Source organism: Oncorhynchus mykiss, chromosome 18, assembly GCF_013265735.2.
Source record: "Oncorhynchus mykiss isolate Arlee chromosome 18, USDA_OmykA_1.1, whole genome shotgun sequence".
Classification (NCBI taxonomy): domain Eukaryota; kingdom Metazoa; phylum Chordata; class Actinopteri; order Salmoniformes; family Salmonidae; genus Oncorhynchus; species Oncorhynchus mykiss.
Genome location: NC_048582.1, coordinates 41098497 through 41107710, shown reverse-complemented (window position 1 = coordinate 41107710; position 9214 = coordinate 41098497).

Below are 9214 nucleotides of genomic sequence, written 5' to 3'. Positions count from 1 at the left end.
GTCACCCCCTTTGAAGAAGGGGGTGACGGCGGCAGCTTTCCAATCTTTAGGAAATGTCAATAAATATAATTCCATCTCCTTTCTAGCCATAATACTTTATCATAGTAAATTGACACAAAGCTGAACCAGGCCTTATTACCCATTACAGTGGTAAGCCAAGATGGGCAAAGTTTTCATTATCCTATTTATGTTGAAATGTACTGTACTGTGTGACCAATGCAACTATGGCCACCTAGTGGTTATTTTACTGACACTATCGCCATCAAGTTTCAAGTTTAATTAGGCGTACTGTATGTGGAGGGTACACCTCTTATACACGCACCAATGTATTGTCCAATGTATTGTCCAACGAAATGGATCATCCTCGACAATGCAGCAACAATACGAACATAAAGTAAATGGCTCAATAGAATCCAAAAAACATTTTAGCATACGTACAATACAAAAAGGCACAATTTATTGTCCAATATTGACACTTGTTTTGGGGAAGGGTGGATTGGGGGGCAAGTGTTTAAATTGTGCTCTATTTTGCAATAACACTAAGAGTCTGGTAGACTTGTGATGTGTGTGTAGCATAAATGTATATGTGTGGGTGGATGGGTGGATGAGTGGATGGGTGGATGAGTGTATGTGTGTGAGTGGATGGGTGGAGGAGTGTATGCATGTGCTTGAGTGAGTGCATGTGTGCTAAGGAGCGGAGAGTGCCATGTTTCCATAACAAAATAAGAATAAGCTTAAGTCCCCAGAAAGGTTTTCACTGAACTGATGTAACTGAGCCAGAGCCAGCCAGAGCTACCCAGAGCTACCCAGAGCTGACCTCCTGCACCAAGTGCCAAAGGGAGAGCCAGGTAGAGCTGAGCTTTAGCACCTTACAGGCCCAAAAAGAAAAGTAGGATACAATGTAGAATAAAGTAGGATAAACCAAAATGAAGTAGAATAAACCAAGGTTAAGGTTGGGGTTGTGGTTGAGGGTTAGGGTTGAACCGGAATGTGGACATGAAGCTAAGGTTAGGGTTAGGGTTGTGGTTGAGGGTTAGGGTTGAACCGGGATGTGGACATGAAGCTAGGGTTAGGGGTAGGGTGGTGGTTGATGTTAGGGTTGAACTGGGATGTGGACATGAAGCTAGTGTTAGGGGTAGGGTTGTGGTTGATGCTAGGGTTAGGGTTGAACTGGGATGTGGACATGAAGCTAGGGTTAAGTTTAGGGTTAGGATTGTGGTTCTAATTGGTTATGAATGAGGGAAGGTACTAATTGTACTGTACTACAGACTACCACAAGAGGTCCTCACATGACCACAAAAATGGCATAGGCTGCAAGAGATACTTTATTTTCCTCACAATAAATCAGGCATGCAATATTGACAATGAAAACACATTGCGGCTGAGAGATCAGAAATCAGACATTTGGAAAATGCAATTGAATAAGAAAAGTATATAACCAATTCCCTCAGGAATATGTATTTCAATAAAATTAACACGTGTGGAACACCTCACACTCTCTACCTAGTAGTCGGCTATTTACGGCATCTTAGCCTCAAGGCCTGATGGATATTCTGATATTTGCAGTCAAGTTCTGTGACTAGAAAATAACACGTTGAATTTCTTACTGGATGTAGCATGTTTCATATCATCAAGCCAGGTGTTTACTCCATTTTGTACCTGATTATATTTTCACTCACAGCTTTAAAAAATATTATTAGTACATTCAGGTACTACACTGAGTGTAAAAAACATCAGAACAGCCTCAATTCGTCGGGGCATGGACTCTACAAGGTGTTGAAAGCGTTCCACAGGGATGCTGGCCCATGTTGACTCCCTATCCCAGTCTGCTGTCCCCACATGCTTCAAGATGGCCACCCATTGTTCCTGTACCCAAGAATGCAAAGGTAACTGAACTAAATGACTATCGCCCCCTGGGCACTCACTTCTGTCATCATGAAGTGCTTTGAGAAACTAGTCAAGGATCATATCACCTCCACCCTACCTGTCACCCTAGACCCACTTCAATTTGCTTACCACCCCAATAGGTCCCCAGACGATGCAATCGCCATCACATTGCACACTGCCCTATCCCATCTGGACAAGAGGAATACCTATGTAGGAATGCTGTTCATTGACTATAGCTCAGCATTCAACACCATATTACCCTCCAAGCTCATCATTAAGCTTGAGGACCTGGGTCTGAACTCCGCCCTGTGCAATTGGGTCCTAGACTTCCTGCCGGGCTGCCCCCAGGTGGTGAAACTAGGAAACAACATCTCCACTTTGCTGATCCTCAACACTGGGGCCCCACAAGGGTGCGTGCTCAACCCCCTCCTGTACTCCCTGTTCACCCATGACTGTGTGGTCCTGTACGCCTCCACCTCAATCATCAAGTTTGCAGACGACACAACAGTAGTAGGCTTGATTACCAACAATGACGAGACAGCCTACAGTGAGGAGGTGAGGGCTCTCGGAGTGTGGTGTCAGGAAAATAACCTCTCACTCAACGTGAACAAAATGAAGGAGATAATCGTGGACTTCAGGGAACAGCAGAGGGAGCACCCCCCTATCCACATCAACAGGACAGCAGTGGAGAAGTTGGAAAGTTTTAAGTTCCTCAGGCGTACATATCACGCACAAATTGAAATGGTCCACCCACACAGACAGTGTGGAGAAGAAGGCACAACAGCGCCTCTTCAACCTCAGGAGGCTGAATAAATTTGACTTGTCACCTAAAACCCTCACATATTTTTACAGATGCACAATTGAGAGCATCCTGTCGGGCTGTATCACCACCTGGTACGGCAACTGCACCACCCACAACCACAGGGCTCTGCAGAGGGTGGTGCGGTCGGCACAACGCATCACCGGGGGCAAACTACCTGCCCTCCAGGCCACCTACAGCACCTGATGTCACAGGAAGTCCAAAAAGACCATCAAGGACAACTACCACCCGAGCCACTGCCTGTTCACCCCACTATCATCCAGAAGGCGAGTTCAGTACAGGTGCATCAAAGCTGGAACAGAGAGACTGAAAAACAGCTTCTATCTCAAGGCCATCAGACTGTTAAATAGCCATTACTAGCAGAGAGGCTACTGCCTACATTTTTTTATTTTTTTTATTTCACCTTTATTTAACCAGGTAGGCAAGTTGAGAACAAGTTCTCATTTACAATTGCGACCTGGCCAAGATAAAGCAAAGCAGTTCGACACATACAACAACACAGAGTTACACATGGAGTAAAATAAACATACAATCAATAATACAGTACAAAAATGAGTCTATATACAATGTCAGCAAATGAGGTGAGATAAGGGAGGTAAAGGCAAAAAAAGGCCATGGTGGCAAAGTAAATACAATATAGGAAGTAAAACACTGGAATGGTAGATTTGCAGTAGAAGAATGTGCAAAGTAGAAATATAAATAATGGGGTGCAAACGAGTAAAATAAATAAATAAATACAGTAGGGGAAGGGGTAGTTGTTTGGGCTAAATTATAGATGGGCTATGTACAGGTGCAGTAATCTGTGAGCTGCTCTGACAGCTGGTGCTTAAAGCTAGTGAGGGAGATAAGTGTTTAAAGTTTCAGAGATTTTGGTAGATCGTTCCAGTCATTGGCAGCAGAGAACTTGAAGGAGAGGCGGCCAAAGGAAGAATTGGTTTTGGGGGTGACCAGAGAGACATACCTGCTGGAACACGTGCTACAGGTGGGTGCTGCTATGGTGACCAGCGAGCTGAGATAAGGGGGGACTTTACCTAGCAGGGTCTTGTAGATGACCTGGAGCCAGTGGGTTTGGCAACGAGTATGAAGTGAGGGCCAGCCAACGAGAGCGTACAGGTCGCAGTGGTGGGTAGTATATGGGGCTTTGGTGACAAAACGGATGGCACTGTGATAGACTGCATCCAATTTATTGAGTAGGGTATTGGAGCATATTTTGTAAATGACATCGCCGAAGTCGAGGATCGGTAGGATGGTCAGTTTTACGAGGGTATGTTTGGCAGCATGAATGAAGGATGCTTTGTTGCGAAATAGGAAGCCAATTCTAGATTTAACTTTGGATTGTAGATGTTTGATGTGAGTCTGGAAGGAGAATTTACAGTCTAACCAGACACCTAGGTATTTGTAGTTGTCCACATATTCTAAGTCAGAACCTTCCAGAGTAGTGATGTTGGACGGGTGGGCAGGTGCAGGCAGCAATTGGTTGAAGAACATGCATTTAGTTTTACTTGTATTTAAGAGCAATTGGAGGTCACGGAAGGAGAGTTGTATGGCATTGAAGCTCATCTGGAGGGTTGTTAACACAGTGTCCAAAGAAGGGCCGGAAGTATACAGACTGGTGTCGTCTGCGTAGAGGTGGATCAGAGACTCACCAGCAGCAAGAGCGACATCATTGATGTATACAGAGAAGAGAGTCGGTCCAAGAATTGAACCCTGTGGCACCCCCATAGAGACTGCCAGAGGCTTGGACAACAGGACGTCCGATTTGACACACTGAACTCTATCAGAGAAGTAGTTGGTGAACCAGGCGAGGCAATCATTTGAGAAACCAAGGCTATCGAGTCTGCCGATGAGGATGTGGTGATTGACAGATTCGAAAGCCTTGGCCAGGTCAATGAATACGGTTGCACAGTATTGTTTTTTATCGATGGCGGTTAAGATATCGCTTAGGAACTGGAGCGTGGCTGAGGTGCACCCATGACCAGCTGTGAAACCAGATTGCATAGCGGAGAAGGTATGGTGGGATTCGAAATGGTCGGTAATCTGTGTGTTGACTTGGCTTTCGAAGACCTAAGAAAGGCAAGGTAGGATAGATATAGGTCTGTAGCAGTTTGGGTCAAGAGTGTCACCCCCTTTAAAGAGGGGGATGACCACAGCTGCTTTCCAATATTTGGGAATCTGAAACAACATGAAAGAGAGGTTGAACAGGCTAGTAATAGGGGTTGCAACAGTTTCGGCAGATAATTTGAGAAAGAAAGGGTCCAGATTGTCTAGCCCGGCTGATTTGTAAGGGTCCAGATTTTGCAGCTCTTTCAGAACATCAGCTGACTGGATTTGGGAGAAGGGGAAATGGGGAAGGCTTGGGCGAGTTGATATGGGGGGTGCAGTGCTGTAGAAAAATGCTTATTGAAAATGTCAATTAAAATGGATTTATCGGTGGTGACAGTGTTTCCTAGCCTCAGTGCAGTGGGCAGCTGGGAGGTGTTCTATTTTCTCCATGGGCTTTACAGTGTCCCAGAACCTTAATGAGCTTGTGTTGCAGGAAGCAAATTTCTGCTTGAAAAAGCTAGCCTTGGCTTTTCTAACTGCCTGTGTATATTGGTTTCTAGCTTCCCTGAAAAGTTGCATATTAAGGGGGCTGTTTGATGCTAATGCAGAACGCCATAGGATGTTTTTGTGTTGGTCAAGGGCAGTCAGGTCTGGAGAGAACCAAATATGTTCCTGGTTCTACATTTCTTGAATGGGGCATGCTTTTTTAAGATGGTGAGGAAGGCATTTAAAAAAAAATAACCAGGCATCCTCTACTGATGGGATGAGATCAATATCCTACCAGGATACACCGGCCAGGTCGATTAGAAAGGCCTGCTCGCTGAAATGTTTCAGGGAGCGTTTGACATCAAAAGAGAGCCCCTGGGGAATAGGAGTGGAGCTAGGCACTGCAGGGCCTGTATTCATCTCTACATCACCAGAGGAACAGAGGAGGAGTAGAATAAGGGTACGGCTAAAAGCTATGAGAATTGGTTGTCTAGAACGTCCGGAACAGAGAGTAAAAGGAGGTTTCTGGGGGCGATAAAATAGCTTCAAGGTATAATGTACAGACAAAGTTATGGTAGGATGTGAATACAGTGGAGGTAAATCTAGGTATTGAGTGATGATGAGAGAGATATTGTCTCTAGAAACATCATTGAAACCAGGTGATGTCATCGCATGTGTGGGTGGTGGAACTGAAAGGTTGGATAAGGTATAATGAGCAGGGCTAGAGGCCCTACAGTGAAATAAGCCAATTAACACTAACCAGAACAGCAATGGACAAGGCATAATGACTTTAAGGAGAGGCATGCTTAGTCGAGTGATCATAAGGGTCCAGTGAGTAGTTGGGTTGGTTGGGGTCACGGCGATTCAGACAGCTAGCCGGGCCATCGGTAGCAAGCTAGCATAGGATGGAGGTCTGTTTTTAGCCACCTCGTGCGTTTCCGTCGGTAGATTAGTGGGGTTCCGTGTGGTAGAGGGGATCAATCCAATTGGCAAAATAGTTATAGTTATAGTGACCCAAGAAGAATTGTCCGATAGACCTATTCAGATAGCAGCCGATAAGACAGCTAATGATTAGCGGGCCGCAGATGGGCATTCAGGAAACGTCGCAACGGAGGGGCCAGTTGGATAACTCCCTTGGGCAGATTACATCGGTAGTCCAGTCGTGAAGGCCCGGTGGGGCTCCGCATTGGCAGTAAAACAGCTGAAGAGTTCCATCAGCCACTCCTGGGCTACAATCACGGATAGGCTAGGCTGGCTAGCTCCGGAATAATTTATGTTTGCTCCGGGAACGACGTAAGCCAATAGTCACACGGATAGCAGCTAGCTAGCTGTGAGATCCAGGTGTAAATGTCCAGAGCTTGCGGTTGAAATCCGGGGATATGGAGAGAAAAATAGATCCGGTATGTTCTGGTCTGAGTCGCGTTGTACAAAACTGGCGATAGCTTTTCGAGCTAAAGGATAGCTGATGACCACAAACTGTGGTTAGCTGAATACTAACGTTAGCTTCTGTCTAGCTTCTGGTTAGCTTCTGGTTAGCTTCTGGTTAGCTTCTGGTTAGCTTCTGGCTAGCTTCTATTGTGGATTTCATATTTGAGGTAAATAATATTTTTTTTAAAAATTGATGACAGAGTTTTGAAGTTGAGTTTTTGGAAAAGAAAATATATAAAAGATATGCGAAATTTTTTAAAAATATATATATACGGTACACGGGACACGACAAGACGAGGACGTCTGACTGCTATGCCATCTTGGTATGACAAGATGGTACATACACAGACTTGAAATCATTGGCCACTTTAATAAACTGAACACTAGTCACTTTAATAATGTTTACATATCTTGCATTACTCATTTCATATGTATACACTGTATTCTATACTATCTACTGTATCTTAGTCTATGCCGTTCTGACATTGCTCGTCCAAATATTTATATATTCTTAATTCCATTCCTTTACTTAGATTTGTGTGTATTAGGTATTTGTTGTGAAATTGTTAGATATTACTTAGATATTGCTGCACTGCCGGAATTAGATGTACAAGCATTTCGCTACACTCAATAACATCTGCTGAACACGTGTATGTGACCAATTGGCTGGATATCCTATGGGCGGTGGACCATTCTTAATACACATGGGAAACTGCTGAGCATGAAAAACTCAGCAGCGTTGCAGTTCTTGACACAAACTGGTGCGCCTGGCACCTACTACCATACCCAATTCAAAGGCACTTAAATATTTTTTATCTTGCCCATTCACCTTCTGAATGGCACACACACACAATCCATGTCTCAATTCTTTCAAGGCTTACAAATCATTTTTTAACCTGCCCCCTCCCTTTCCTCTACACTGATTGAAGTGGATCTAACAAGTGACATCAATAAGGGGTCATAGCTTTCACCTGGACTCACCTGGTTCTGTTTATTAATCCACACTGTAGCAAAAATGTTTTGCTACATGAAACACTTCTTATTGGACAGGTGTGAACCGTTTTGGAGTATCTTCACATATAAACAGGAGCCTGGCAAGAGGTCGACAATCATGTGTCAAGGAGGGGTTTGATTATGAACCCCAGAGAACCTAAGGGCACATTATTAGCTCCAGGCTATAGGCTATCAGCGAGTATTACATAGTCTTTAATTTAGCCATCAGACCCCACCAACTCTGTCTTCTGTGGCTCAGCTGCAGAGCCTGCAACCAGCAAGCCTCTTTTGGCATCCCCCTCTTTCCTCTCAACTCCAAATCCGGCCCAATAATCCTCCCATCATCCCTTGATACAGACATCTTGATTAGAGGCAGTCTTCATTTCCTCTATGGCTGATTTGTGATGGCACAGGCTTCCGATACATTGGAGAATGGCTTAGTCTGAAGGGGAGGCACCGGGAGAGGGAGCACACAGTGTCATTACCCTCAGTGCCGGCTGGGCTGGAGGAAATAACAGGAATCAGGTGGCCGTATGGGGAAATCACCTGTAATGACAACGGGGGAGAGAGAATGGACTGACTGAGGCTGGAGGGCGCAACGGGGGAGAGACAACGGACTGACTGAGGCTGGAGGGCGCAACGGGGGAGAGAGAACGGACTGACTGAGGCTGGAGGGCGCAACGGGGGAGAGACAATGGACTGACTGAGGCTAGAGGGCGCAACAGGGGAGAGAATGGACTGACTGAGGCTGGAGGGTGCAACGGGGGGGAGAGAATGGACTGACTGAGGCTGGAGGGCGCAACGGGGGAGAGACAATGGACTGACTGAGGCTGGAGGGCGCAACGGGGGAGAGAGAATGGACTGACTGAGGCTGGAGGGCGCAACGGGGGAGAGAGAATGGACTGACTGAGGCTGGAGGGCGCAACGGGGGAGAGAGAATGGACTGACTGAGGCTGGAGGGCGCAACGGGGGAGAGAGAATGAACTGACTGAGGCTGGAGGGCGCAACAGGGAGGACGGGCTCATTGTAATGGCTGGAATGGAATGAATAGAACAGTATCAAGCGCATGCAAATGAAAGTTGTGTGTTCATTTTTCTAGTGTGGAAAAACAATTATGAACACAACTTTTGGTTGTACAGTACATGTTTGCTCAATTCCATTGATTACATTCCACCCATTCCAATCTATTAATATCTTGTCTAGCAACGTGGTGGAAGATCCATCCAAGGAATGGGTTGTGACATGATATTTTCAGGTTTCAATCTATGGTCGCACATGCCAAACCGCTATAGGTCACCTTAAGAACAGGGCATAACCACAATGTGATTAACCAGGAGATAATGAATGAATACATCTCAAATATCTGAACTGGATTTTTTTTCTCTCAATTGCTGGCCTCTTCTCTAACAATGGCAAGGCCAGGTAACTGACTAGTTAAATAGCAGTCTATGTACCTTGATTTATATATTTTAGGAGAAAGTATCTCTATGACCGATATCTATTTTTTGACATTTTTCTTTTAAGTGCCTCGAAAGCTTCAACTTCACTCAGGACAAG